Source organism: Octodon degus, unplaced genomic scaffold (assembly GCF_000260255.1).
Source record: "Octodon degus isolate 3935 unplaced genomic scaffold, OctDeg1.0 scaffold00083, whole genome shotgun sequence".
Lineage (NCBI taxonomy): Eukaryota > Metazoa > Chordata > Mammalia > Rodentia > Octodontidae > Octodon > Octodon degus.
Window position 1 is genome coordinate 1,151,877 of NW_004524659.1, and position 26,768 is coordinate 1,178,644.

A 26,768-nucleotide genomic window follows, 5' to 3' on the forward strand; every position below is an offset into this window, starting at 1 on the left:
GGGCTGGGACTGGTCCCGCCGGCGCAGGGTAGCAGGAAGCTCTCCACACACTCACCGGACCTGGCCTAGGACTGGGTCTGGGGGTTCCCGGAAGTTGGCAGAAATTCCTACTCGGCGGGAGGGGTGGGGGACGGCCCGAGGGGGTGGGAGAGGGTCCGGCCCACGCTGTCAATACAGGTTTTTAATTTGTAGCTCAGACTTGTAATGATCCTCCTGTCTCAGCCTTCCCAGAAGAGGCATGCACTACCACTCCCAGTTCCAGGGCCAGCATGGCATCTGGTACTGGGAATTGAATTTGGGACCTTGCACTTGCCAAGTAGGCACTTAGAGTGCTGAGACATCTCCCCAGCCCCAGCCTGGCTTCTTAGTGATTTTCTATCCTGCAAGGAATGTAGTTATTAAAAGTTAAGCTTCAGATAGAAAAAATGATGCCCCTTTTCTGTGAGTCACTTAAACTTGTTGAAGGGCAGTGGCGGAAGACAGCAGGCTCTGTCACTGCGCTCTTTCTGGCACCAGAGAGAACTAGAAAGTACTCCTCCATTTTTTAACATTTCAGGCTTATTGTAGCAGAGAATGGTAAATGAGATTACTCTGACCAGAACGGCAGTTTCAGTAAATGCTTTGCTTTGCTCAGGGCTTATAGTTTCACGAGAAGTTAGTCTTAGTTATGGCTTGTGTGGAGGACTTCAAATATGTGAAAGAGTATCATTTATGAAGTTTAATCTTCCAACAAAGCTCCACTCCATGTCACGTTGGCCAATACTTACAGATGAGAATGAATGATTTCCACAATATGCCACATTTTTTGAAGATTGCTAGGGACAGCACATTTGAAATTTTATGTGGGATGTTAATATTTTATGGACTTACAAGAACAGCTGATAATTAGCATACAGGCAAATCCAAAACAGTGTGTGCTGAAGCTGAACCAGGAGACTGTTGGTGTGGGAAGCAGACACTTTCTACTGTTCCTTGATTATTTCCCAAATCTCCACGATCCTTAACATGCAGATGTATTAGAGCTGCTGCTTGGTCCTTTCTCCCTTATAAAAGCACTTGTGAAACACACTAAAAAGGTGGCACAGTATTGTGCTGGAGATGGAGCTACAGGACATGGTCCTGGGCAATATAATGGGGAAGGACCATCGTCATCTAGCAAGTAGATATCTGACATAGCCTACAATGTCCAGTAACCAGAGATGATGTGAGTATTGATTGGCCTTGACTTTTATAAAATATAGATACATGGTGGGCTCTGTGTCCAGAAAATACAGCTGGTTTCAGTATAATGTGAAACAATTTCCTGTTACATAGACAACTTGCATTTGAAAAGGCAGATATAATTTAAATATTATTTTTGTAATCTTCATCCCATCCACCTATTAGTTCCTCTGCTCAGCATTCATTGGATATTTACTAACTACTAAAACAGCACATGGCAGTTAAGTGTATGTATTGGTCAGTATAGACTAAGTTATGCTGCTGTAATGAATGGCCTCCAAATTTTAATTCATTGTAAGTTCACGTCTGTCACCACTGTGGTTTTTTTCCACTTCATGGTCTTTCCAGGACCACAGCAGCAGAAATAACCTTTATGTGTGGCTTCAGAAGGCATAGCCAATCAGCTGATGGGTCAAAAATTTCTGTTCAGAAGGAGCTGTTCAGCCAGACATGGCGGTACGTGTCTGTCATTCTAGCACTTTAGGGTATTAAGGCAGGAGGATGGTAAACTCATGCCCAGTGTGGGCAATTTAGTGACTTAGTGATTCTGTTTCAAAATACAAATGTTTAAAAAGAAGAGGATGTGGCTCAGAGCAAAGATTCTGGTTCAGTCTCTAGTAACACACACACACACACACACATGCACACATGCATGTACACATGCATGCATACATGCATGCACACACACATACGCATGTACACATGCCCACACACAAGTGGCCACTCCCATTCCATTAATCAAAGCAAGTCACAACACCAAGCCTGTTGTCAGTGGAGTGAGATGCATAATCCTCTTATAATTCTCTCTTTGGCAATAGGAACAGTGAATATTTTGAACAAACAACATAATCTATACAGCATCTGTGTACACAGCAGGAGAGTTTAAAGGAATCCTGGCTGACAGAATGGTTGCTGTTGAGGAATATTTTGATTTATTGTACAAGGAGACTTTGTAGAATCAGAAGAATTTAAATGGGTCTTCCAGGAAGTGAGTTTTATCAAGAAGGTTGTCCTTGTTGGTCTGTGTGTTTGTGTGTTTCTCCGCTGCTCCGATCTTCCTCAGCAACATCTTGCAGACACACAACAATAGACTGGCACCCAAAATTTCCTGAAAAGAGTTTTCCCTAGAATTTAAAGCTCAGAGGCTGAGTTTGTTACTCTACTGTGCTTGTATCTTTTAATTCTATTCATACAAACTTTTCCTACTTGCAAGTGATTCCTTCCTAAAGGAAGTAAAGTCATGAATGCTTACCCACCAGATTTAATTAAAGTCACTCATTGCTGATATTCTGCGGAAAGCTGGAAAACTTTATTAGTTATGTTATAGCAAAAGTGATGACAACACATTTTTTAATAGCATGAATGGGATTTTATTCATATTTTATGCAAAACAAAGTAGCCAATATAATTAGACAGTAATTTGTAACTTCCAACGTAAACATTTTAGGAGCAGTAACAGCAAAACTGAGTGCTAATTAGAGAGCTGTTAGAGAAAATATATAAGTGGTAACAGATTGATAAGATATACCAAACAGCAGGGTATTTATAACTCCATGCTGCTTTTAAATTCTGTTTTGTTTAATAGTCTTTGGACAACCCATAAGAGGGGAGAGCCTCACAACTTCATTTGCAGTTTTATTTCTGTAAATACAACCAAAACTTCCAGAAGAGACTGCGGTGCCGGCTAGCTGTGATAATTAAAAAATATTAACAGGATGACTTTCTGGCTGTATCATGTGATACTCTACTATCTTTTGTGTCCCATCGCCCCAAAGATAGTGAAAAATTTGAGCATTATTTAATTATGTCTCCAACAAAGAAGGGCACGCTCGTCAGCAACCTTTCTGGAGATTTTCATTTGAGTCATTCATGAAACACTGAAAGGCACAAAACAAGGGAACTGGTGAGTCGCAGACAGCAACTGCCTGGGCTGTTGTTGAGGTAGCTGTGGACCCTGGACCTCTAGTCTCAGTAGCAAAGATATTGTTTAAAATATTTTAGGGGGGTGGAGGAGGGATTTGGTGCCAAATTGTAGCCTTCTTTCGTGTTTCTTAGTAGATAAGAGGAAAAGAATATGTTTCTTATGGGGCTAGGAGATGAATCACAAGGTTTTAAAAATGAACCCCTTCTTTCATAAAAATAACAGAGTCTGAGGTTTACAGAGAGCTCCATGTGTATACGAAGCAGGAAAGCTTTAAAGGACACTTGCTTTTAAAAAAATTATATTTTTCTAAAGCAAATAAAAAACATTAGAAAGGTACAGAGTTTCCTTAAGCAAGATGTTAGAAATTCAACCATGGTGGTCATATTGTACATTGTTGTCTTCTATTTAGTTGTAAAGATTATCAGGCATAAGCATACAAATTTAGTAAAAAAGAAGAAAAAGAAAAAGAAAAAATTGAGCGTTAATCATTTCTTTTAATAGACCAGTAGAAATCAGCAGTACAATTATCTAAGCTGTCCTGCATATAGGGAGTATTACTCAGCTATAAAAAAGGATAAACTCAAGACTTTTATAGGTAAATGGAGACCATACATGTAAGTGGAATAAATCAGACCTGTATGAGTCAACATTGTATGGTCTCCCTAGTGCAGAATCTGAAAGAATAAATAAGCTCTGAAAGGTAAAATAGACACTGTGCATGGGAAGGAAACTGCTCAAAAGAGCAGGATCAGAGCTGGGGATACGTAGCTCAGTGGCATAAGCGCCTGCCTGGCAAGCGTAAGGTCCCAAGTTTGAGCATTTGATTTTTAAAAATATTGACTTAAAATTTACATAACCAATTTAAATATTCATGATTTAATCATTTTAGGCATACCACTCAGTAGTTTTTAGTGCAATTATGACATTGTTCCCACCATTATCACTATTTAATTCTGGAGCACTCTCATCAGCCTGAGGAGAAAAAATGCTGGAAAGAATTAGGTTCCTGAGCTGAGGTATCGTTGCACAGGCTTTTTGCATTTGGTCTCTTTAAGTAAAAGCAGATGTTTTCAAGATTCATCCATGTTATAGTTTGTATTGTTTAATATTAAAATTTTATTATGCCCAAACAATAAATATTCCACTAGTAAGAATATATCATATTTGGGGTTGGGGAAACAAAGAATATATCATATTTGGGGCTCAGTAGAATAAGTGCTTGCCTGGCAATCTCAGGGGCCTGAGTTCAACCCCCAGTTCTGCCAAAAAAAGAGAATTTATCATATTTTATTCATTTATCAGTTAATAGACATCTGTATTGCTTTCACTTCTTTCTCTTTCTCTTTTTTCTTTCTTTCTCTATCTCTTTTTCTCTTTTTCTCCTCCCTTCCCTCCCCATTCCTCGCTCTTTCCCTCCCTCTCTCGCTCCCTTTCCTCCCTCCCTCCTCCCTACCTTCTTTCCTTCTTTTTCCCTTTCCTTCTCCTGCCTGCCCATCCACCTCTCCCCTCTCATCTTCTCCTCAAGGTGACAGGGATGGGACTCATAGCCTTGCCCATGCAAGGGCCAACTCTATTCCTCAGCTCTATTACCAAGCCTGTCGAAAAAACCCTTTTGACAAGATCTCACTGCGTTATTTGGGCTGGTCTTGAATATCTGGGCTCAGGTCATCCTCCAGCTCCAGTTTTGTGTGCTGTGTCTCTATGCTTGAGCCACTGTTTGTGGCTTCTACTTTTTGTGTATAACATCAATAGTGCTACTATAAATGTTTATGCACAAATTAAATGCATGATCACATACTTGCATTTCTCTTTGGTATATATCTAAAAGTGGATCAGGTGGATCTACATGATAATTTTGCAACTGTAACTGCCACTTTTCTCCACCACTGTACCATTTCACATTCATATTATCACCATATGAGGGAGACTGCTAGCTTTTCCATTTCCTCACTGAAAATTGTTCTTTTCTGTATTTTTTTATTAGAGCCATCCTAGATGAAAGTGAAACTGCATCTTGTACTTTTGATTTGCATTTCCCTAAGGGCCAATGAGCTTAAGGCTTCTATCTCTTCCTGTGTTCATTGGTCACGCAGAGCCTCCTCTGGAGAAGTATCATGGTCATTAAATGATTGAGTTATTTTTCTTTTCATCATTGTTGCTGGGTTGCATAAATTTTTTATCAATTCTGGATATTAATTATTTAGCAGATGTATTAACAAATGTTCTGTCTAATTATGTAGATATTCACTTTCCTGGTACTGTCTTTTGAAGCACAAACATTTTATAGGGGCCGGGGAGATGGCTCAGTAGTATAAGTGCTTGCCTGGCAAGCATAAGGGCCTGAGTTCAATACCTGGTACTGAAAAAAAAAAGCACAAACTTTTTAACAAAGTTCGATTTATCTATTTTCTCTTGTTGTTCATACTTTTGTGACTTAAAAATCCCTTGTAAAATCCAAATTGAAAAAGAAAGTCTTTCCGCCAAAAAAAAAAAAGAAAGAAAAAGAAAAGAAAAGAAAAAGGAAAGCCCTATGTTTTATTCTACCAGTTTTAAAGATTTTGCTGTTACATTTAGGACGTTGATTCACTTTCAGCTAATTTTTGTGCAGTCATTTATTCTTGTTTGCAAGGATCCAGCTGTCCAGCACCATTCGCTGAAAAGACTGTTATTTCCTCTCTGGATGGTTTTGGCTTCCCCCATAATGCATCCTGTCCTCTAGACTCACCCGTGTATCACGTGACAGGCTTTCCTTCTTTGCTAAGCCTGGATAATATTCACTGTATTGTAATTACACTGGGTGGAAGCCCCAGACTTTTTTCATTCACCCATCAGGGACATTTAAATTGCACAGCCTGGTGCCATGGCCAGACAACCACTGGTAAAACCAATGTCAGGGTCTTTTTCTTTCTTTCTTTGTGGTAACTGTATTTTTTTTAATTTTTAATTTTAAAGAGAAAAAAAGAGTAAAAATGATACAGAATTTCAGGAGACACAGAATTTCCTGTCAGGGGGCCGGGGAGATAGATCAGTGGACTAAAGCTCCTGTTTACCCAAGTGTGGGCAAACGCAGGCACTGCAGTTCAATCCCTGGCACCACAAGCCATGCCAGCCCCACCCACTGGGTGGGCTGAGCAGGCCACAAAAATTAAAAAAAAAAGAAAAACAACAAAAGAGCATTTCATGTCTTTCAGGTTTTATTCCTTATGTTTTCTTCCAAGATTTTACAATTTTAGGCATTACATTTAAATGCTAAGTTTTTAGTTTATATTTGAATGTGGTTTAAAAGTAGGGTCAAAGTTCATTGTTTTTCTGCATGTGTGTATACACAGTTTTCCTAAATCATGAAACAGATCGAGACTCCTGTTGTTTTGGTCTTCTAAATACATACTACTTGTCATGTCATAGCAATTGCTGTCATACTGTCTGTCAAAGGGGAATAAATGAAAACAAGAGACAAGAAAAATAAAGAAACCATTTGTTTTGGAAACTATCCTCTATTCATTGTGTACTCTTGGTCAGTATATGTGACTGCTCATTCATGGATTTATTTTTGAACAATCCTGTTCCCTTGGCCTAGGGGTCTCTTTTTGTGTCACTAGCACATGGTTTTTATTATGACAGCTTTGCAGTATGAGTCCAAGTCATGATGTGTGTTAACTCTAGCTTTAATCTTCCTTCCAAAGAACCTTTAGGCTATTGAAGATTTTAGGTTGATTTATATGAACTTTAGAGTTGTTCTCTCTATTTTGGTGGAAAATGTCATTGGGATTTCAATGGAGATACCTTTTGATTCATATAGAGTTTTTAGGCAATTTTCTACCTTTCAACTCATAGGCGTGGGGTATCATTCCATTTCATTTATCATTTTTTATAGTTTTTTTTTGCATGTAGCTTTTTAAAACTTGGTTATATTTTTCTTAAGTACCTTAGTTTTTTAGTGCTATTGTATATGAAAAATTTTCCCTTCTGTTTATTTATTGGTTTTTATATGGGGTCTTACTATGCAGTTAAGACTCATGGCGATCTTCCTATTTCAGCCTCCCCAGTACTGGGATTACAGGTGTGCACCACTACACCCAGTTTTGGGGCCAGCATGGGGCCCCCGTCATGGCACGCAGTTGGGGGATTGAACTCTGGTCCTGATGTTTGGCAGGCAGGTGCTTACACTGCTGAGCTATCTCCTCAGCCCTCACTTCTTTTTCTGAATAGTTTCTTGTGAGTATACTGAAACACACTTGAACCTTGAATATTGAATTTGTATACTGCAACTTTCCTGATATTCCTTATTGATCCACTTTTTAACTTTGGGGGAATTTTTAATATGTAAAATTATGCATTCAGTATGCACAATTTCATGTCATTTTTTTCCCCTAGTCAGCTGGCTTTTATTACTTTTACTTAACTAACTGCTCTGTGCCCTGCAGAGGTGTTCCAGTTCTGTGATGAACAGAAGTAGCGATAGGCATCCCCATGTTGTTCTTGATCTCAGCTAAGAAAGCTTATGTTTTCATCACTGAACCTGGTATTGGCTTCAGGCTTATAACATAGAGTCTTTATTATGTTGAGTTACATTCCCTTGCTGAGATTTTCAAAAATTTTGGAAGCAAGATGAATTTTGTCAAATGAATTTGTTCTTAAATCTCCTGAGAATACCTTATGATTTTAATCTTTTGTTTATTAGAGTGTCAGGTTTATTGATATGCCTGTTGAAACATCCTCATATCCCAGGAATAAATTTCATCTGATTATGATGTGTGGTCCTTTGAATATACTGCTGAAGCTTTTCTTGGGGAGGAAGGGGACTAGGGGTTGAATGCAGTGCATTCAAACTAAGCTACATCCCCAGCCCTTTAAAATTTGTTTTGAAGAGACAGGGACTTGTTAAGTTACTAAATTTATGAGGCTGGCCTTGGACTTGTAATCCTCCTGCCTCAGCCTCCAAGCATGCTGACATTATAGCATGTGCCACACACCTGGTTTAAATTAAGTTTGTTGGAGTTTTGTTGAAAATTTTTGCCTGTAATTTTTTTGTAATGTTCTTTTTTAAAATCTTTTATTTATTTATTCACTTGGCAAAGGGTCTTGCTAAGCAGTTTGGATTCATAGTGATCCTCCTGTCTCATCCTCCCCAGCACTGGGATTACTGGCTTGCACCACCATGCCTGGTTTTAGGAGTCAGCATAGTGCACCCTGATTTCCAGGGCCAGCACTGCATGCGGTACCAGGAATCAACCTGGTCTTTGCATTTGCCAGGCAGGTGCTTAGTCCACCGAGCTACCTCTCCAGCCATGTAATGCTCTTACCTTGCATTGTTATCTGGGTAGTTCCAGTCTCATATAATCTATTTGGAAGTCCTTCCTCCTTTCTAACATTGATGGAAGCATTTGAGAAAGGTTCTTCTTCATAATGTTGGGCAGAGGTCAGCAGGGAAAGCCTCTGGTCCTAGGCTTTTCTGTGCTCACAAAATTTTTGAATCCTGATGCAGTCTTTATACTCATACAGGTAAATCTGCTCAGGTTTTCTCCTTCTTCATGATTCATTCTTGATATAGTGTAGCTTGTAGGGATTTAGCCATATCCTCTAGGTTGCCCAAGTTGTTGGCATATTTTATTTTATTTTTTAAATAATTTTATTGAGAAACAAATAGCAATGAGACAGTTTCAAAACCAATTAGCAGGACAGTTTCAATAATTAATATATGGCATATTGTTGTCTTCATAGTGGTTAATCATAGCACAAGATGCAGACATGTTATCCTGTCCACAAACATGATTCGTACAAATATTTCTGTTCATTGAACTAAGAGAATGTAGCTGTATATCTATCCTATATGTTTATAGCAGCACAATTTGTAACAGACAAATCTTGGAAACAACCAAGATGCCTGTCATCTGAGGAATGGATGAAAAAGATGTGGTATTTTTATACAATGGGGTATTACTCAGCTATGAAGAATGATGAACTCAAAGCCTTTATATTGAAGTGGATGCCACTTGAAGATATACTCATTAGTGAAATAGGCCAGACCCACATGTGTGAATATCTTATGACCTCAAAAGAAGAAATAAAAATAGAAAGGTATAACACAATTAAAAGGAAAAAGAGAACTTAAGGATTAGACAATGAAGAGAGGGCAAGGAAAAAAGCTAGGAAACATGGTAGGGGCAAAGTCATACATTTATATGCACAAGATGGGCAAGGCAATGATCCTGAGAATCTTCAGCAGGTTTTTGAAACTAGCAGTTAATTGGAAGGATTCTCAACCTGACTACCTATATATGCTGATACCTGTGAGCTAAGCAACTGCACTGAGGATAGCAATGTGTAATAGAAGGGTCACGCTTGGAATGCCTGTCATTCTGGTCTACTAAATATGTACTGCTTGTCATGTCATACCAATTACGGCCATACTCTCTCTCATATTTTAGTTAGTTATCCATACTAGTCCCTTTGGATTCTACGGATGTCTCTTGCATCAGTTTTAAGGTATTTTTAATTTTATTTATTGACTCTTTTTATCTTAGTCTAGCTGAAGTTTCCTTGATTTTCTTTTCTTTCACGAAAACTCTTAGATCACAACATGGCCAAGTGGAGATAGGGGTGCTGAAGGAAAGCTCCCAGGAGAACCGCAGGGTGATGCAGGTACTCAGAAGCAGGAAGGGCAAATATACTCACAGCCTGAGGACCAACCTGAAGGGCAAATGAACTAGGCAAACCCAAATCCAGGGTTGTTGAGAAAAGTGGGGCTGCAGCTGCTCCTCTGCTTCTGCCGCAACGTTTGCTCTGCAGCAGGCCGTCCTGGAGCCCTGCTAACACTCTGAGGGAAGGAGCAGCACTGCTGAAGCCTGACTACCACCAGTGGAAGGCGGCAGCCCTGGGGGCGAGGGAATGCACGCAGCGTAGAGCAGGCGGTCCTCTCTCCCACCTGCTCCAAACCCTAGGAACCTTTAGTCCCTGCAGCCTCCTACCCATGGGGAACTGCGTAGTGCCAGCGAGGGATGCTCCCGCCCTAAGCAGAGAGTGGTGTGAAACTGTGAGCCATAGGTAACACAGACCTCACTGGTAGGGAGCCACAGATGCCATCTTTGGGGGAGTGGGGGAGAAATGGGAGAGTCAGCAGACCCAGACCCTGGAAGGTGGTCACCTGTTGTGTTCTCCAAGTATCAGGGAGTTCGGAGACAGCATGAGATCCAGACCCCAGTGCAGCATCCAGCACAGGTAAAAGAGGCCCGGGGCCGAGCCCAAGGGCTCACAAAGCCCTAAGGATCTGACAGCAGAGCTCTGTCTGGGGCAGGCATAAAAGGCTGTAGGCAGAGGTCAGAAGGTGTCAGAGCACTCCTAGAGACACATGAGCAAAAGGCACATGGAGGGAAAATCGAGACAGCCATGAGCTTTGCCCTGCAGTGAAGGATGCAGGAGTGGATGATCCTTGGTGGAGAGCCAGGTATTGGGCAAACTACACCACAGCCTCCTCTCCCCCAGTTAACTTAGTGGAAAGATCCTGGGGCAGAGACATGGGCCTGCTGTGAGCCACACTGGAAGGCAGGCTTGCCGCCCGGAAGTGGATCCCGAGAGGTCCTGGGCCTGCAGCCCTCAAGGCTCCATGACAAGCAATTGGCACGGGATGGACGCGGTCGCAGGCAGGGGACTGTGTTGGCTGGCGGAGAGCAGCTTCTCACTGCACCAGAAAGAAGCAGTGCGGATGCCTCTCCAGGGGTCTGTGCGGCAGCAGCTGTGTGAGGACTTACTCGGGATTTTCTTTCTTTCTTTTCTTTTTCCTGCTTTCATTCCTGATTTCTTCTTCTTATTATTATTATTTTGTCTTTAAATCTTAAGTTTTAATTTGTGGATGGATACAAAATGTAGCTAGCTGTAGCTCATATAAAAATGCCTTAAGAGAAAATAATTTTTTGTTTAAACCATTGAAATAAGCAATACTAACAAATGCTTTCAAACTTTTCTCTAAATCTTTTTTCAAGATTAGAACTTCTAAAAAATTCTATCTTAGTATGTGTTTGTAAACATAAGGTACATTCCCTGGTGGGCATAGGTATGTGTAAATAATATATCTTAATTCTTTTTGTTCCTCTCCACCCTTATGGCCTCCTTCCAGCTCAACATCCCTTCCCTACTCACCAAGTAACCATTTCCCTCTTTTCCACTGTGTGTCCTTATCCTTCTGCTCTGGAAATTATTTCACACTTTTGATTTCTCCTATAAGACAATGTACTAAGCCATATGTAAGCCTATGCATAGAATTTATTTCAATTAACATTATCATGTCAAGATGCAGCCACTCTCCTATGATTGACTCAAGTTTGTCCTTCCTTATGGCAGAGTAATACTCCACTGTGTATAAATATCACATTTTTGTTTAGCCATTTACCTGTTAATGGACATGTAGGCTGCTTCCAAGATTTAGCTACTATTATTTGTGCTGCTGCACATGCGAGCATGCATGTATCCCTGTCATATGATAATTTTAACTTCTTTGGGAAGATACCTGGAAGAATAGATGGATCAAAAAACTAAGTTTTGGTTTCAGTTTCTGAGGAAACTCCATAATGATTTCTATAGAGGCCGTATTTGCTTACATTCCCATCAACAGTGAGGAAAGGCTCCTTTTACCTTACAACCTTGTCATCATTTGCTATTATTTGCTTTCTTAATGTTGGCCATCCTATCTGGAGTAAGATGGAATCTCAGTGTTATTTTAATTTACATTTCTATGTATTTAGTGATCCTGAGCATTTTTCATGTATTTATTGGCAATTTATACTTTTGTGAAGTATCTATTCATTCAGTTGCCCATTTTTTAAAAATAATTTTGCTGAGAAACAAATAGCAATGAGAAAGTTTCAAAACCAATGAATAGGACAGTTTCAATAATAAACACATTTCACATTGTTGTCTCAATGGTTATTCATTGTACAAGATGCAGACATGACATCCCATCCACAAACACTATTAGAACAAATCTTATTCATTGAATTAAGAGAATGTAGCTGTATATCTATCCTAACTATTTTGAATATACAGATACAAAATGGTCAATCATTTGTATCCCCTTTTTTTGTTAAGTTTTGTCAGAGAACAGTATTCTATAGTCACTTAAATATTGTAGGTGCGGGAATTCAGCAAAATATTCCAATATAATTGAGTAGTCCATAATAGTAGTGGGTCGTCTGCAGGACTGGCAATGTCAGAAGTTGTTGACCTAAGACCTTTACAGTCAAGCATACCAACATGGCTTTACCCCTTATGCTTCATTTTTATAGTATTCTGCAGGATGGTTAAGACCAAGATAAAACAAGACCTCTATAACAAGAAATGTAACTTTTGTATCTGATAAGGTCAGTCAAGTCCCCTCAGGATTTATCCTGAAACCCTGTCCCAAACTTTGTAGAACCTTTGTCAGTGTCAGCCATGTGGATGAGTCATGGTCATTGCTTGACCAGTTTGCTCTCTGTGAAAGCCTGTGAGAATGTTTTCTCTTCATGTGACTCTCCTTACAGTTGCCCATTTTTTGATTGGGTATGTTTTTTATATTGGGGGCCTGCTTTTTGAGTTTTTTATATTCTAGATATTAGTCCTCTGTCAGAGGAATAGTTGATAAATATTTTTCTATCCTTTAAGTTTACACCACACTCTGTTAATTGTTTTCTTTGCTGAGATCAGCTTTTTAATGTATTATAATCCTATTTGTTGATTCTAGATATTGTATCTTATGCAATTGGAATTCTCTTTACAGAGCCCCTACCTGTGCTTGTCTTCAAATGTTTTACCTATTTGTCCTCCAGCAGATTAAATGTTTCTATTTTATTATCTAGATCTTTGATCTGCTCTGATTTTATTTTGGTACATGGTGATAGAAATAGTTCTAGATTCAATCCTCTGCATGTGTAAAGCCAGTTCTCCCAGCATCATTTGTTATAGATGGGATCTTTTCTTCAGTGTTTGTCCCTTTTTGTCCAAGATAATTGATGTGGCTGAGGTTGTTTTCCATTTCATTAGAGAACCTCTGAGGATGGATCTTTAAGTCTCTTCTGTTTGGATTGTAGTTCCCCAGAAAAAAAAAAAGTTCTCCTAATCTTTTAGCCAACTTTTCAGGGAAAGCATAAAGAAATAATATTGCAGTCTGCAATATTTGCTAAGCTAACTTTTTTATATTCCTCCTATTTTCATTATAGAAGTTTCTCTTAATACTCTGTGTGTATGTAGAACCTAAGATGTGCGTCTTGTCTTCTGGTTTGTGCCTCTGGAGAAAGGGTAGGGATTTTCCTTGCTCAACACCAGTGATAAGAATCATTCTTTGTAAAACCTGTTCTGAAAACTGCTCTCCTAATAGTGATCTGGTTAGTGTCCACTAGCTCTTCCAAATCTATTTCCCTCTAATCTCTGCTTGCTTTGTGCCTCATCCATGGCAATGCCTAGGATTCCCTTTCTTTCATTTTATAGTTAGCTTTGGCTAATGGCAGGTCTCAGGGAAGAATCAAAGGATAACAGAAAGGTGGGGAGGATATACCTTGCCTGCTTCCCCCCTGCCAGCACGAGTTCCCAGCAGCTGTGTCTCTCTGCACCTATAGTCCTGAGGCAGAGGTTTCTGCCTCCGGAAATCCTGCTTCCTCCCCTTTGCCTGTTTATTCCTGATAACAGCCCTCAGCTCTTTGTAGTTTCTCCATGCCTTGGTGGTCTTTGCTTGTTCATTCAGTTGTCTCCAATCTCCACGACCAGTCATTTCTTTATTGGGATGACTGGGGCTGAACTATTTCTTTTTGATACTTTGCCCATGTAGCTAGAATAGAAGTCAAGGCATTTCCTCTCACTATGTCCCCTATTCTTTATCCCTGAGCTTGTGCAGCTCCCATAAGTTAATCTTTATAGCAAACACTGAAAGGTTCCTAAAGGTGTGTACACTCACACAGAGTAAGAATAGGAATGACCTTCTGGAGCTTCCGGAGTTCTTGACGGGTTAGGTTTAACCTCTACTGTTTAAACCATATTACAGAAACTCTCTAAAATGTGTACAGTCAACATTTTCTTCTTTTAGAGTCTTTTTAGTCATCACTAGGGAAATCATTGGATTTGTCTGGCTTTGTAGATTTGATTGAAAAAGATCCTGCGCTTACTAGCAGCGTAGGCCAAAATACTCCTGGGAATTTCTTTCTCAGATCCAATTCCTGATCTCAGCTTATCTCTGGTGCTACTTGCTCTTCATCTGAGCAAGGGTTGGAGGCATTTTTCAGAGGACGGCCTTTGGTGAGAGACTCTGTTTCTCTAAAGTGTCCCTTGCACTGGTAAACTTGCCTCCCTCTGAAAGTTGCAGAGTGAGACAAAGGAGTGGGCTACAGAAAGCTCACATTCCCTTTGAATACAAGGGCAAGGTCTGAAGGAAGGAAGCTGTTTCAGGATAATTTGTGATGAACAACAGATTTCTTTTGTTCTGAGTGCCCCCCTGTCTCTTGGCTTTCAAGGCTGAAGCTCCTCTGTCCTCCCTCTATATGCTGGTATGAGAAACCTACTGCTAGCATCAAACAAACACTGAGCTCAGAGTTTTATATAAGAAAAAATACCAAGGGGCATTTTATCCTCTATTTCATGTTTAATCCAATCGCCTGAGCTTATGTGCTTAGTTTTTCTACTCTCTCCCAGTACATCTTTCTACTTCTCCATACTTATACCCACCGCCTGGACCTCCAGGGTGTCTTCATGTCCCATCCTTCCCCAGCCCCTGTGTAGCACAGCCTTCTTGCTAAGCTCCTGCTCCTCTCCATCCCCACCTCTTTCAAAAAGCTTCCCATGATCCCACCAACTCTGTCTTTTCTAGTGCCTGCATTTTTCTACAAAGCACAAGTTGTTTAGGTAAAGTCTAGCTGCATTTTTGTATTTAGTATGTGTTATATGGAAGTGCTGCTTTTGTTGTTTGCTGAACTACAACCTCTGGGCAATTGAAGATAACATATTGTGTGTACCTTCTGTAACCTATCCAGCACCTGGCAAAGTGGCTGGGTACATAGCTTGTTGCATGTTTGTTGACTTGAGGACTAAATTACTGGTTTGTGTACTATCTGCTTCATATTTTCAAAAAAAACATCAAGTACTGTGTACAAAGTAGTGCTTTAGTTTCCTAGGCTGTGCTTGACGCAAAGACTGAAATAATGCTAGCAGTACATAGAGGGAAATGTCAGAAGGATTGATGTTAATACAAGCATTTTCTCATTTCTCACCTCACTCTTACGGTAACACCTAGATATATGGAAAATTTGGGGACAGACTTTATTTATGAAATCATGAAACTGTTACCATAAACACAGATAAATCTGTTCTGAGGACTGGAGGCACAGGGGGAAGTGCACGGTAGGTCATGAAAGAAAAGCTAAATGCATGTTTGGATGGGAAGCTCTCGGGGTGATAGATAAGCAAGCCCATGCTGGTAGCTAGCTGCTGTGGGTGGGCTTGCGCGGCCAGTCTCCTTCTCTGTGGTCCCGTGGTGAAGGCGGCATTTTGTGCATCTTGACTGTGCATTTCCGAAAGTGACTACCGAACATCAATTTATGTGTTTACTCGGGAAGTTCTTGAAGGAGCTTCTTCATGGTTCAGCAAATACATACATCACTTACTCAAATCCTTTAATCATAGATGTTGTAACTATGAAGAATTATTTCCTACATTTTGTTCTATAGAGATATGGGCCTCAGGTGAACTGCAGTTTATCAACTCTGCAAGAGAGGAATGCATCCTAAAAGCTTAATTAAATATGGAATTCGGTGAGAATTTGTCCCTGTATGCTTTTAGTTTAATTCCAGAAAGGAAAAAAAAATGAGACAGTAGTAGTTGAGTGAAAGTGAGTGGCTTGGAACCAAACATAATTTAATATCAATCATAATGATTTCTTAACCACAGACCACATTTTAAAGAGGACAAAGTACTCTCATGTCAATTATATAATTTATTTCTATCAGTAACCTCATAGCAGGCCATGTATCATCCATATTTTTATTATATTTTTCATTATAAAAGCAATATATTGACATACAGAATATCTGTAAAATAGAAAAAGGGAAGAAAAGATAAAGCAATAACCTATTGTTTCCATGCAGTATTTAAAACTATAGTTGTAATAAATTTAATCTTACTTCCTTCACTTAACTGTATCACAGTATTTGGCTTTATTTTTCTCTACTTACTCTTCATATTTATCATTACTGGATTTATAATTGTATATGTGCATAAACTATTATCACTTTTTATATTAAATCAATGCATTCATAATACATGCAATTGTGAGAATTGAAAAGAATTTTGATCTATAGCACTTATCCTAAGTAACCCAAAATTTAATAATTATAGTATATATATTAAAAATAAAATAATAATTGAAAGCCATATATATCTCTAGGATCTAAGAACACTGAAAGACTGGACTTGTTTGAAATTTTCTTCTCTTTTGTTTTTATCAGTACATATTACTAAAATAGAAGAGTAGTAATGGTAATTTTTAGAATTTAGTATATGTTCATAGCTTAGTTCAATCAATTCAGCTTCATCGCTGCCTTCTGTCTTTCATCCCTACTCATTCTGATCCCCTTCCACATATCCAAAAGTCTGCCTTCTGTTTTCCTATCATCTGATCTTTAATTAGTTAATGAATTAATTAATTTGGTTTTTCTAGTATAAGAGAAAACATAAAGTATTTAACTTTCTAAGACTGGCTTATTTCGTTTAACATAATAGACCCAATTCCCATACAGTTTCCTGCAAATTGCATAATTTCATTTTTCTTTTCATATATGATGTATGAATATATTTTTAAATATATGAATATATTTTTAATAGTATAGTGTCCTTAATTTTCTAGAATATACTTATGAGAAGTGTAGCTGGGTCAAATAGTATTTTTCTGTCTGTTCTTGAGAAATCCCCATGCTTATTTCCAGCGTAGTGGTGCTGGTGTACACCCTCCAAGTGCGGGTGGGTTCCCTTGTGCTTGCTGGCATCCTCTGCTTTTTGTGTCCTTGATAACAGCCAAGCTGATTCAAGTGAGACAGAATCACAAAAGTTTTTGTATTTTCATTTTCCTCAGGGGTAAAGGAGTGTTTTTAAATGCACTTATTGGTCATTTTCACTTCTTTTGAGAAGTTTATATTTAATTCTTTTACTGACTTTTATTGGATTTTGGCAAACTTATCTTTTGAATTTTTATGATATTCTCTGTACTAATTCTCTGTCAGAAAAGTAGCTAACAAAATTTCCCTCTCTTTCTGTAGGCTGTCTTCTCACTCCGTTGACTGTTTCCATCACTTTAACTGAGAAGCTTTTTAATAGGATGCAGCCCCATTTGTTAATTTTTGATATTATTTCTTGTGCTACTAGAATTCTATTTAGGTCTTTTTAACCAAGGCTATCATTTCAAGTGTTTCCTCTTTGTTACCATCCAGCAGTTTCATAGCTACTATTTTTGTAGTGAGGTCCTTGATCCATTTTAATTTGATTTTAGTACAGGGTAAAAAATAAGTCTATGGTTTCTTCTTCTTTTTTTTTTTTTTTTTTTTTTGCGGAACCGGGGATTGAACTCAGATCCTTCCATTTGCCAGTCAAGCGCTTATCCTACTGAGCCATCTCCCCTGCCCAAGTCTATGGTTTCTATCTTCTGCATGTAGATACACAGTTTTCCCAGCACCATGTGTTAATGAGGCTGTCTATTCACCAAGATCTGAGGTGTTGTCAAACAGTTGGTCGTATTACACTTTAACAAATGACACACTACCATTCATCCTCTTCAGAATGCTCTCTCCTGCCTTGAACACATTTATCCCATAATTTTTGTTGTTTGCCAAAGCAGTTCTAGGCTGCTCTTTCCTGTATATCTTTAGCTGTACTCTTGTGTATTGCTTGATGTCCTGATTCCATTGAAAATGCTTACCTTTCATAATTATTTTGACTTTGGAAAACAGTCAGAATTTGCCCTGTGCAAAGTCAGATGAATAAACTGGATAGGAGCACACCATAATGATTTTATGAGCATGCCTTTCTATTTGTTGTCATCTGGAAGAAGCATTTGCCATTTCTTTTAATCACATCTTGTAAAGACACTCACAAAAGAGGACTTCCAGAACTGCTGCAGAGAGGGGCAAGAACAATGGAATGTGTTTGAAGGAAGGGGCAGTTCTTTGAAGTATATTGAGAATAATTAATGACAATGTATTTTTGCTGTTATAAAATTCTAAAGATGTATTAATTCATCACATATTTCAAACACCTCTTACACAGTTATAGCCCAATATCAAGAACCATATGGCTGTTGGTGCATGGGGTGGCTTCTGTGTCTCATGTTCTATTCCAGTGGTCTATGTGTCTGTTTATATTCAGGAATCCTGTTTAGCATGGATTTGTAGTACAACTTATGATCCCTCCATTGCTCTTGTTACTCAATATTGTATTAGCTATTCTGTAACTTTCATGTCTTTGTGTGAATTTCAGATTACTTTTTCTTGCTTTGTGAAGAATGTTGTTGGTATGTCTTTCCTTCTACTGGTTTTAGGTTTGCTCTAGTTTTTCTAGGATCTTAAGCTGAATCATTAGGGATTATGCTAAATCTATAAATTACACTAAACCTATTATTATTTAGGGATTGCACTAAATCTATAGACTGATTTTGGTGATATTGTCATTCTTACGATAGTAGTTTTCCTGAGTTAAGGACAAAGGATGTTTTCAAATGTTCTCTACTGTTTCTTTCTTCAGAGTTCTGTAATTTCATCATAGAGGTCTTACCTCCTTGGATTGATTCCTTGGGTTCATTATACGTGTAGAAGAGCATTGTTGATGTTTGTGTGCTGATTATGCATCCCATTCTTTTGCTAAATTTTTCAGATAGGAAAGTCTCTTGATGACATTTTGGGTCTTCTTTGTAAAGAATCATATCAACACAGGGTTCTTTACTTCTCTTCCTGTTTGTGCTCTTTATCTTGCATGATTGCTTCAGCTAAAACTTCAAGAAATATATTTAACAGAAGTGATGAGAATGGATACCCTTGTCTCATTCTTGATTTTAGCAGAATTTCTTTCAATTTTTCCTTATTTATTGTGGTGTTGATGGTGAGTTTGTCATGAACGGCATTTATTAATTTGAGAAAAGATCCTTTCATAACTATTTGCTTCAAGATTTTTATCATGAAGTAGACTAGATTTAGTCTAAAGATCTTTTCTTCTTCTATTGCAACAGTTACATGATTTTTATCCTTTACTTTAATATTTACTTATTGTACTATGTTTATCAATTTAAGTACATGGAATAATCCTTGCATCCCTGGAATGAAATTAACTTCATCACTGTGTATGATATTTTCAATTTTATTTGTAAGATTTTTATTGAGGAACTTTGCATTTGTGGTCATCATGAATGTTGGTCAGTAATTTTCTTTGTTGAGCTTTTATCTGGTTTTGGTATTAGGATAATGTTAGTTTCATAGAATGAATTTGAAAGAATTTTTTTTTCTCTTTCTACAAGTATTTCATGGAAAAGTTTGAGGAGTCTTAGTGATAGTTCTCTACAATTCTGGTAGAAGTTAAGAATAAATCCATCAGGTCCTGGGTTTTCTTAATTGGTAGAATTTTTGTTATTGCATCAATATCATTATCTCTCTCTCTCTCTCTCTCTCTCTCTCTCTCTCTCTCTCTCTCTCTTAATATTTGGTACAGGGTCTTCAGGGTCTCACTATATAGATCAGACTCGTAGTGATTCTTCTGTTTTCAGCCTCCCAAATGCTGGGATTACAGGCATGTGCCACCACACCCAGTCTCAATCGCTGTCTCAGCGTGCTCTGGGGGTGGGGCCAGCATGGCACTCTGGGGATTGAACCCCCGCTGCTGCACTCTGCCTAAGTAGGTGGAAAAAATCTTTGGTACTTTAGTCTGCTGAGCTATCTGGCCAGCCCTCACTGATTGTTATTGATTTGTGAAAATGTTTATATCTTCTTAGCTCAGTTTGCTAAGTCGTATGTGTCTAAGGTTTTTATCTATTTCTCCTAGATTTTCTGATTTAGTGGAGTAAAGTTTTCAAAGTAGTTTCTAATAATACTCTAGACTGCAGTAGTGCTGTTGTATTTTTGCGTTTTCATTATCATTTTATTTGGATTTTTTTTCTTTTAGTAGGCTTAGTTAAGATTTTTAACATTGTTTACCTCTTTGAAGAATCACCCTTGATTTACTATTCCTTTGTCAGTTTCCTTTAGTCTTTATTTCATTAGTTTCTGTTCTGATCTTTATTATTTTTTCTTTCCACTCATTTTAGATTTGGCTTTTCTTACTTTGGGATGCATTACTAGTTTATTTGACATTTAGCGTTGCTCTATTTTTTTTTTAACGTAGGCACTCATACCTCTAAAGTTTCCTCGTAGAAGTACTTTCACTGTGTCCTTTGTTGTTTCCATTATCGTTTGAGGTAGAATTTAAACTTTTTTTCCTCTTAGTTCTTAGATGACCAACTCATATTTCAGAAGTGGCTCTCACAGGCTCCATGTGTTGGTGTTTTCATGGTTTGCTTTGCTCTTCTTCTCTAGTTGTTTTTTTTTTTTTTTTTTTTTTTGTATTTTGATCTAAAAGGACATAAGAAATTATTTTAGTGCTCTGTATTTACTCAGACTTCTTCATAGATGAAAATATGGCCAATTTTTGAGGAAATTCCATGGGCTGCTGAAAAGATTAATGTGTGTTCTGCTCTTGGATGGACCGTTCTATAGGTGCTAGGCCCACTAGATCTATAATGTGTGTTCTGCTCTTGGATGGACCGTTCTATAGGTGCTAGGCCCACTAGATCTATAATGCAGTGCAACTTTGATGTTTCTTTGTTGTTCTGCCCAATTGGCTTGATCTGTTCATGGGACTAGAAGTCACCCACTATTATTGTCTCATCTCTCTCTGGCCCTTCATGTCAAATAGTGTTTGTTTTATGAAACTAGCTTCATGAATTCTGGTTCTTATGTATTTGCAATTGTTGTCTTTTGCTGAGTTACTTGCTTTTTCAATATATAGTGTGTTACAGTTTTAGTTTTAAGTCTATTTTGTCATCTAACTACTCCTACTTGCTTTGGGGCCACAGATGCTTGGGGTACTCTTTCATCCTTTCATTTTCAGTCTGTGTGTGTATTTGCACATGACACTTGCTTCATGCAGTAACATAACAATGAGTCTTGGTTTTTTGTTTGTTTTGTTTTTTATCCAATTGGCCAATCTTTGTCTTTTAATTAGAAGATTAAAACTATTTACAATAGATATTATTTCTTTATTTTTATTTTTTGAAGGGTCTACAGGGTGTTTAGGGTCTCACTACTAGATCAGACTTCTAATGATCTGCCTGTTTGCAGCCTCCCAAGAGCTGGAATTACAGGCATGTGCCACCATGCCTACTCTCAATTGCTGTCTCAGCACACCCTGAGGACATGGCTGGCATGGCAGGCCTGGGAATCGAACCTCCAGCCTCTGCACCTACTTGCAGGCATTTTAATCCACTGAGCTATTTGGCCAGCCCTTAAACATTGTTATTTCAAGTTATGTACTAAATCCTACAATATTATTGTTTTTCTTTCTTTTTTTGCTTATTTAAATAATTTATTTATAAAATGAAAAAGTGAGTATATCTGCATTTTACTTGAAAATAACATTTTGAAGTCTAAGAATGGGGCAATATTTGTATACTCTGTAATTCATTTACTATGATAATGACTGAGAGAGTACACATTTGACTTTAAAAATAGGACTTAATCCTTGGCACAGGCCTATAATCCCTAGCAATCTTGGAGGCTAAGATTATTTTTTTTCTAGTATTTGATCATTTCTGATTTTCTTTTATTTGCTCACTCTTTCAATGAGATTTATTCTTTCCCTTGTTCTTATGGTTGTGATTGTCTTCCTCATTTGTATTTAGGATTCCCTTAAGTATTTTCTGTAATGCTGGCTTAGTTTTTTTTTTTTATAAATTTCTATAGTTTATCCTTGTCATAGAAGATCTTTATTTTTCCTTCAATATTTTAGGATACCCTGCAAGACATACTAATGTAGATTATTACTTTCTTCAGGACTTGAAATACATCATTCCAAGCTCTCCTTACATTTAAGGTTTTTGTTGGGAAATCTGCTGTTACTATGGTAGGTTTACCCATACAAGTTAGTTAGCAAGTTATAATTTCTATTTAACAGCTCTTGTTACTATTCATTCATTCTGAGTTTTTTGATTTTTTGAGTACAGTATATGTAGAGCAGTTCTTTCCTGGCCATGTATGTTTGGGGGTCTGAATGTCCCCATTGCTTGGAACACATCTGATTCCACAGATGTCAGAAATTTTTCCAATACATTCAATAAATACTCTTTCTATGTTATTATCTTGTATTTTCTCACTCTGTTCCAATAAAGTGAGTCTCAAATTTGTTCTTTTAGACTAATTCCGGAGCTCTTACATAATGTATCCACTGTTTCTTATTCTTTTTTTTTTTTTTTTTATCATGCCGTAAGGTCTAGTATATCTGCCTTGTCTTCAAGCCCTGTTATGCTTTCTTATGGTTTATCTTGCAGAACTGCCAAGATTTTCAATGGGCTCTTTGACTAATTGAAGTTTTCATCTTGAAGATTTCTGCTTGGTTCTTTTTTCAGATCCTTTATTTCTCTACGAAAGTGGCCTGTCATATCCTGCATTGTCTTTCTTAATTCATTCTGTTGTTTGTCATAGTCTGTGTCTTCCTTCAGCTCATCAGCCATTCTAGTAACCAATTCTTTCAGCTGCTTGTCTTTTCTTTTATCTCATTGTTCATTTAAACAGCTGTCTGTTTCAGTCAGTAACACACTTTGCTCCTATCCTATCAGTCTCTTTCTAATTCTTGATTCCAGCAGCATCCAGAGTCACGGAGATGGCAGCACCAGGATGTGCTGTCCGAGATAACTCTTCCCACTTCCAGTTTTCCTGGTTCCTGCTTATGCCATAGCACTTTTAGTCTGTTTTCAATAGAATTTCAGGTAAAGAAATGAAATCCCCAGCCAAAATTATCCCATCTCCTCTTTCTACTGGCAGTGCTGTAGGCTGCTAGCATTGACCCGACTTGCCCGGTCTCTCTCTGTTATGCTTCCTGTGATGTCTTGGGATGAAGAAATGAGAACCCCAGCCAGTGGTGCTTCAGAAACTTTTCTTTGTGCTTGCTTCCACAGCACTCACTTTCTCTCTCTAGCTCATGGTTGCTGAGGTGTCGAGGGATGGGGAAGCTCTCCCTGGCAGATACCATAGGCTCTGATCCCAAGACCTGGCAGGAGGACAGTGTAGTCTCCCTTACATTAAGGAATGGTAAATAGGCTGGGTACTGAGTAGAGGCTGTGTCCAATGGCTTCTTTCCCAAGAGGACATTATAAGTTTTACAGAATGGCATGCTCTCCAAACTTGTACAGTAAGCAGAATTGAGGCCAAGAGGTAGCCTTGCTTATTGTCCTAAATAGCAATGTTTCTGGACTTCACCTGGCTTTTGGCTCACTCAAATTATAGTTCAGAGGTGAATCAACCTACCACTGCATGCAGCCACACACAACTGCTGATAGGGATGAATACCTCAGAGTGCTGTGCGTGCTCTGCCTGACTATGATCTGCCATGGTGGAGATCCTTGGATTTAGTCTTTATTTCCCTACAGTTCATTCCTGTTCAAGATTTCTGCTCTATTAAATAATATTGAAAGAATACTTTTGGGCATGTATTTTTTATGTTTAATTCCTTCCCCAAACACTGAGTACTTGGAAGTAACCTTATTCAGCAAAAGATAGGAAGATTTCTAGTGACTTCTGATTTTTATTATCAGATTTTCTTCAGTAAAGCTGTGCAGGCAGCGTACATATGCTTTCCATGTATTCATTTCCACATGCTCACCAGAAATGGGAAATACGATTTCTTAAATGCATAACAGTGCATGAAAATGATGACTTATTAGTGCATTCATTTGAGGTCTTGTTGCTGTAAATAAAAGACCTTGTCTATGTTTATTTTCTAGTGATGCACCTGATGAACAGCATTTGAAGGTGTAGACTGTAGGGATTCTAATCTTCCAGGCTTGGCTTGCTTGAGAATTAGTCCTAACTTTGCTATCATCTGCCTTGAAGATGTCTGTTCATTCTGTTGAGTCTCATTCTCTCCATCTGCAGTATATAGTACTTGAACTGGAGTCATAGTTATTTAAAACTAAGTTGGGGTTTTATGACATAAACCTTGTGGTAAACCCCATTGCATGAAGTTGTTAATAAAAAACTACCTGAATTGTCTGATACTGAAAGTCTGTGGTCACTGTCTCCTGTCTAATTCTCCATAGAACCTTGAAATAGTTAGATATTGTCTAACTTGCTTCCTTGAAATAGTTAGATATTGTCAGTCCAATGGTCTTCTCCAGCAGTGCTTCCAGCACCCTATTTTACCTTGACAGTCTTCCAATTGGAAGGAATCATCTTTCCAGAATCTGTTTTAAACTTAATTTTGTATCTCTTGGTAGCTCGTCCACAGAAAACTGCTATCTTTGAGGATATGGTTTAAAAAAATCCTGATATTAGATAGATCTATGGTACATAAGTTCTCTGTTCCTGTAATATATGACTTTTCTAGAGAATGAACCTATTCAAAAGGAAGAAACTACTGAGTTGAGGAAGACAGGAGAGGGAGTGAGGGAAAGAGATATAGTCATGTACATGAGCAGGGTGGTTTGGACAATTGTACTGTGGATTTCTGCTGATCTATGGAAAGGAGCAGTTAATGCTTAATTTATTTTGTCTCCTTTTGTCAATTGTTTATCCTTTTTTATTAATTTCTTATGCATTTCTTTCTTTTTTTCTTCTTCCAATTTTGTATGCATGTATCTGGCAATATGAGCTAGCAGTTGGAAGACAACACTATAGACTACAACAAATACTGTAAATTCATATTATTTTGTTACGTGAAAATCTGTATCATTTGTAATTTTTCTGTCTTAATACTATTTTGTGCTCTATTTAAAACATAAATTAAATTTTAAAAATACATAAATTTTCTGTTGCTCATTTTTCCATTCAAAATTACCTCTAGTTCTCCTACTTTTTACAAGAGGACAACAAAATGTTAAGCTGAGTGTGTGCTCTTCTCTTTTTTCTTTTCAGGTGCATGGTAAGTGTGTGTCCTCTTTGACCTCTCTTGACCTTTGACGAGGTCTTATGATTGTCTAACCAATGACACACTTGCAGGAGTGATGTGTGTCATTTGTGTGTGGCAGCATGATTCACCATGTCTCTTCCCCTAGTTTAGTCTCTGTGGAAACACTTCTCAAATTAGCTTCTGATTGGCTTGGGATTAGGAATGACCATTTTGAATTGAGACTGTTATGGTCAAACTGGAGCATACTCAAGAAGCAAACGACTGCTGTGTGAAGTTCTCAGATATCAGGGCTGCTGGTCACCAGAGCACAGCCTACAAACTAGTTAGTCCAGTTTGTGTGAAGATAATGAACATTGTCACCCACTTTATCAAGGATGTTTCTTACTCATTTCTACAGTGGTTGGGACACGCGAATACTCTGAAACTTAGCTAAAACAACTCCCTGAAGGCTAGTTTTGAACTCAGCTACTAAAAGTAGCCCTAAGATTTGTAAAGGCTTTTCTCTTACACATTTGAAGCCAAGAATAATAGTGAAACACTTGCCCATATACCTGATTGTTCTTTCTCCAGATGCAGAATCTTCAGGAGCTTAAGGAATGACTGGTTCTTTTTTTTTTTTTTTTTTCTGCAGAGATTCAAGATGTCTAAACTAATCTCTTACTAATCCTCTTATTCTTCCAGTGAGTTCATGAAATCAGTGAGTTAAACATTGCAGAGCATGCACAGTTATGAGAGCCATGTATCGGGGAAAGAAGTTAGCTTGCAAAAGATTGCACCTGGACCTTATCACAACACACTTGCCATAATACAAAAACGGTGCTTTGAGTAGTGTTACTGATAAGGAATAAATTCATCCCGACCTTATAAAGCTTGAAGGTGATGCATTGTATGAATCACAGAGGTGAGTATGCCCTGGTGCAGGCAGCCCTGCAGTAGGGCTGGCTCCCAGCTGACACCACGGGGTCTTGTACAACTCACAGGACCTTTTGGGCCTTGGGTTCTGCAAGTGCAAAATAAAGGCTCTGGTTTCTGATCTGCTGCTTCAAGGATGAAATGAGACAATGCCTATGAGCATTGTCTTAAACAGAAAGGGTAATTTTGTAATGAATTATTAATAGCTGGAGTTTCTATTCGATTTTTTTGGAAATGTTGAAACTCAAGACTCCAAGTTGCAAGTGACAGGAAGTTCTTTTCCAACAGTCTGTAGAGACACTTAAGAGGAAGCATGAAAAGGAATCTGATTGCAAACATAACAGAGCGCTCCAGCTGCTCCGAGGTGCTTGGGTTTTCCCCTGTCCTGTGAATCCCCCATCCTGGCCCTCTCATCCTGGTAACTTCTTTCTTCTTGGAGACCTCTGCCAGGTCCAGATTAGTTACAGGAAGTACAGTGTTTCTCTGGACAGTCATCTGCAGTGAGTCACACCCGGCTTGGCTTTGTGTCTTAGTGAATTTTTTTGTTGCTAGGAAAAGATACCCA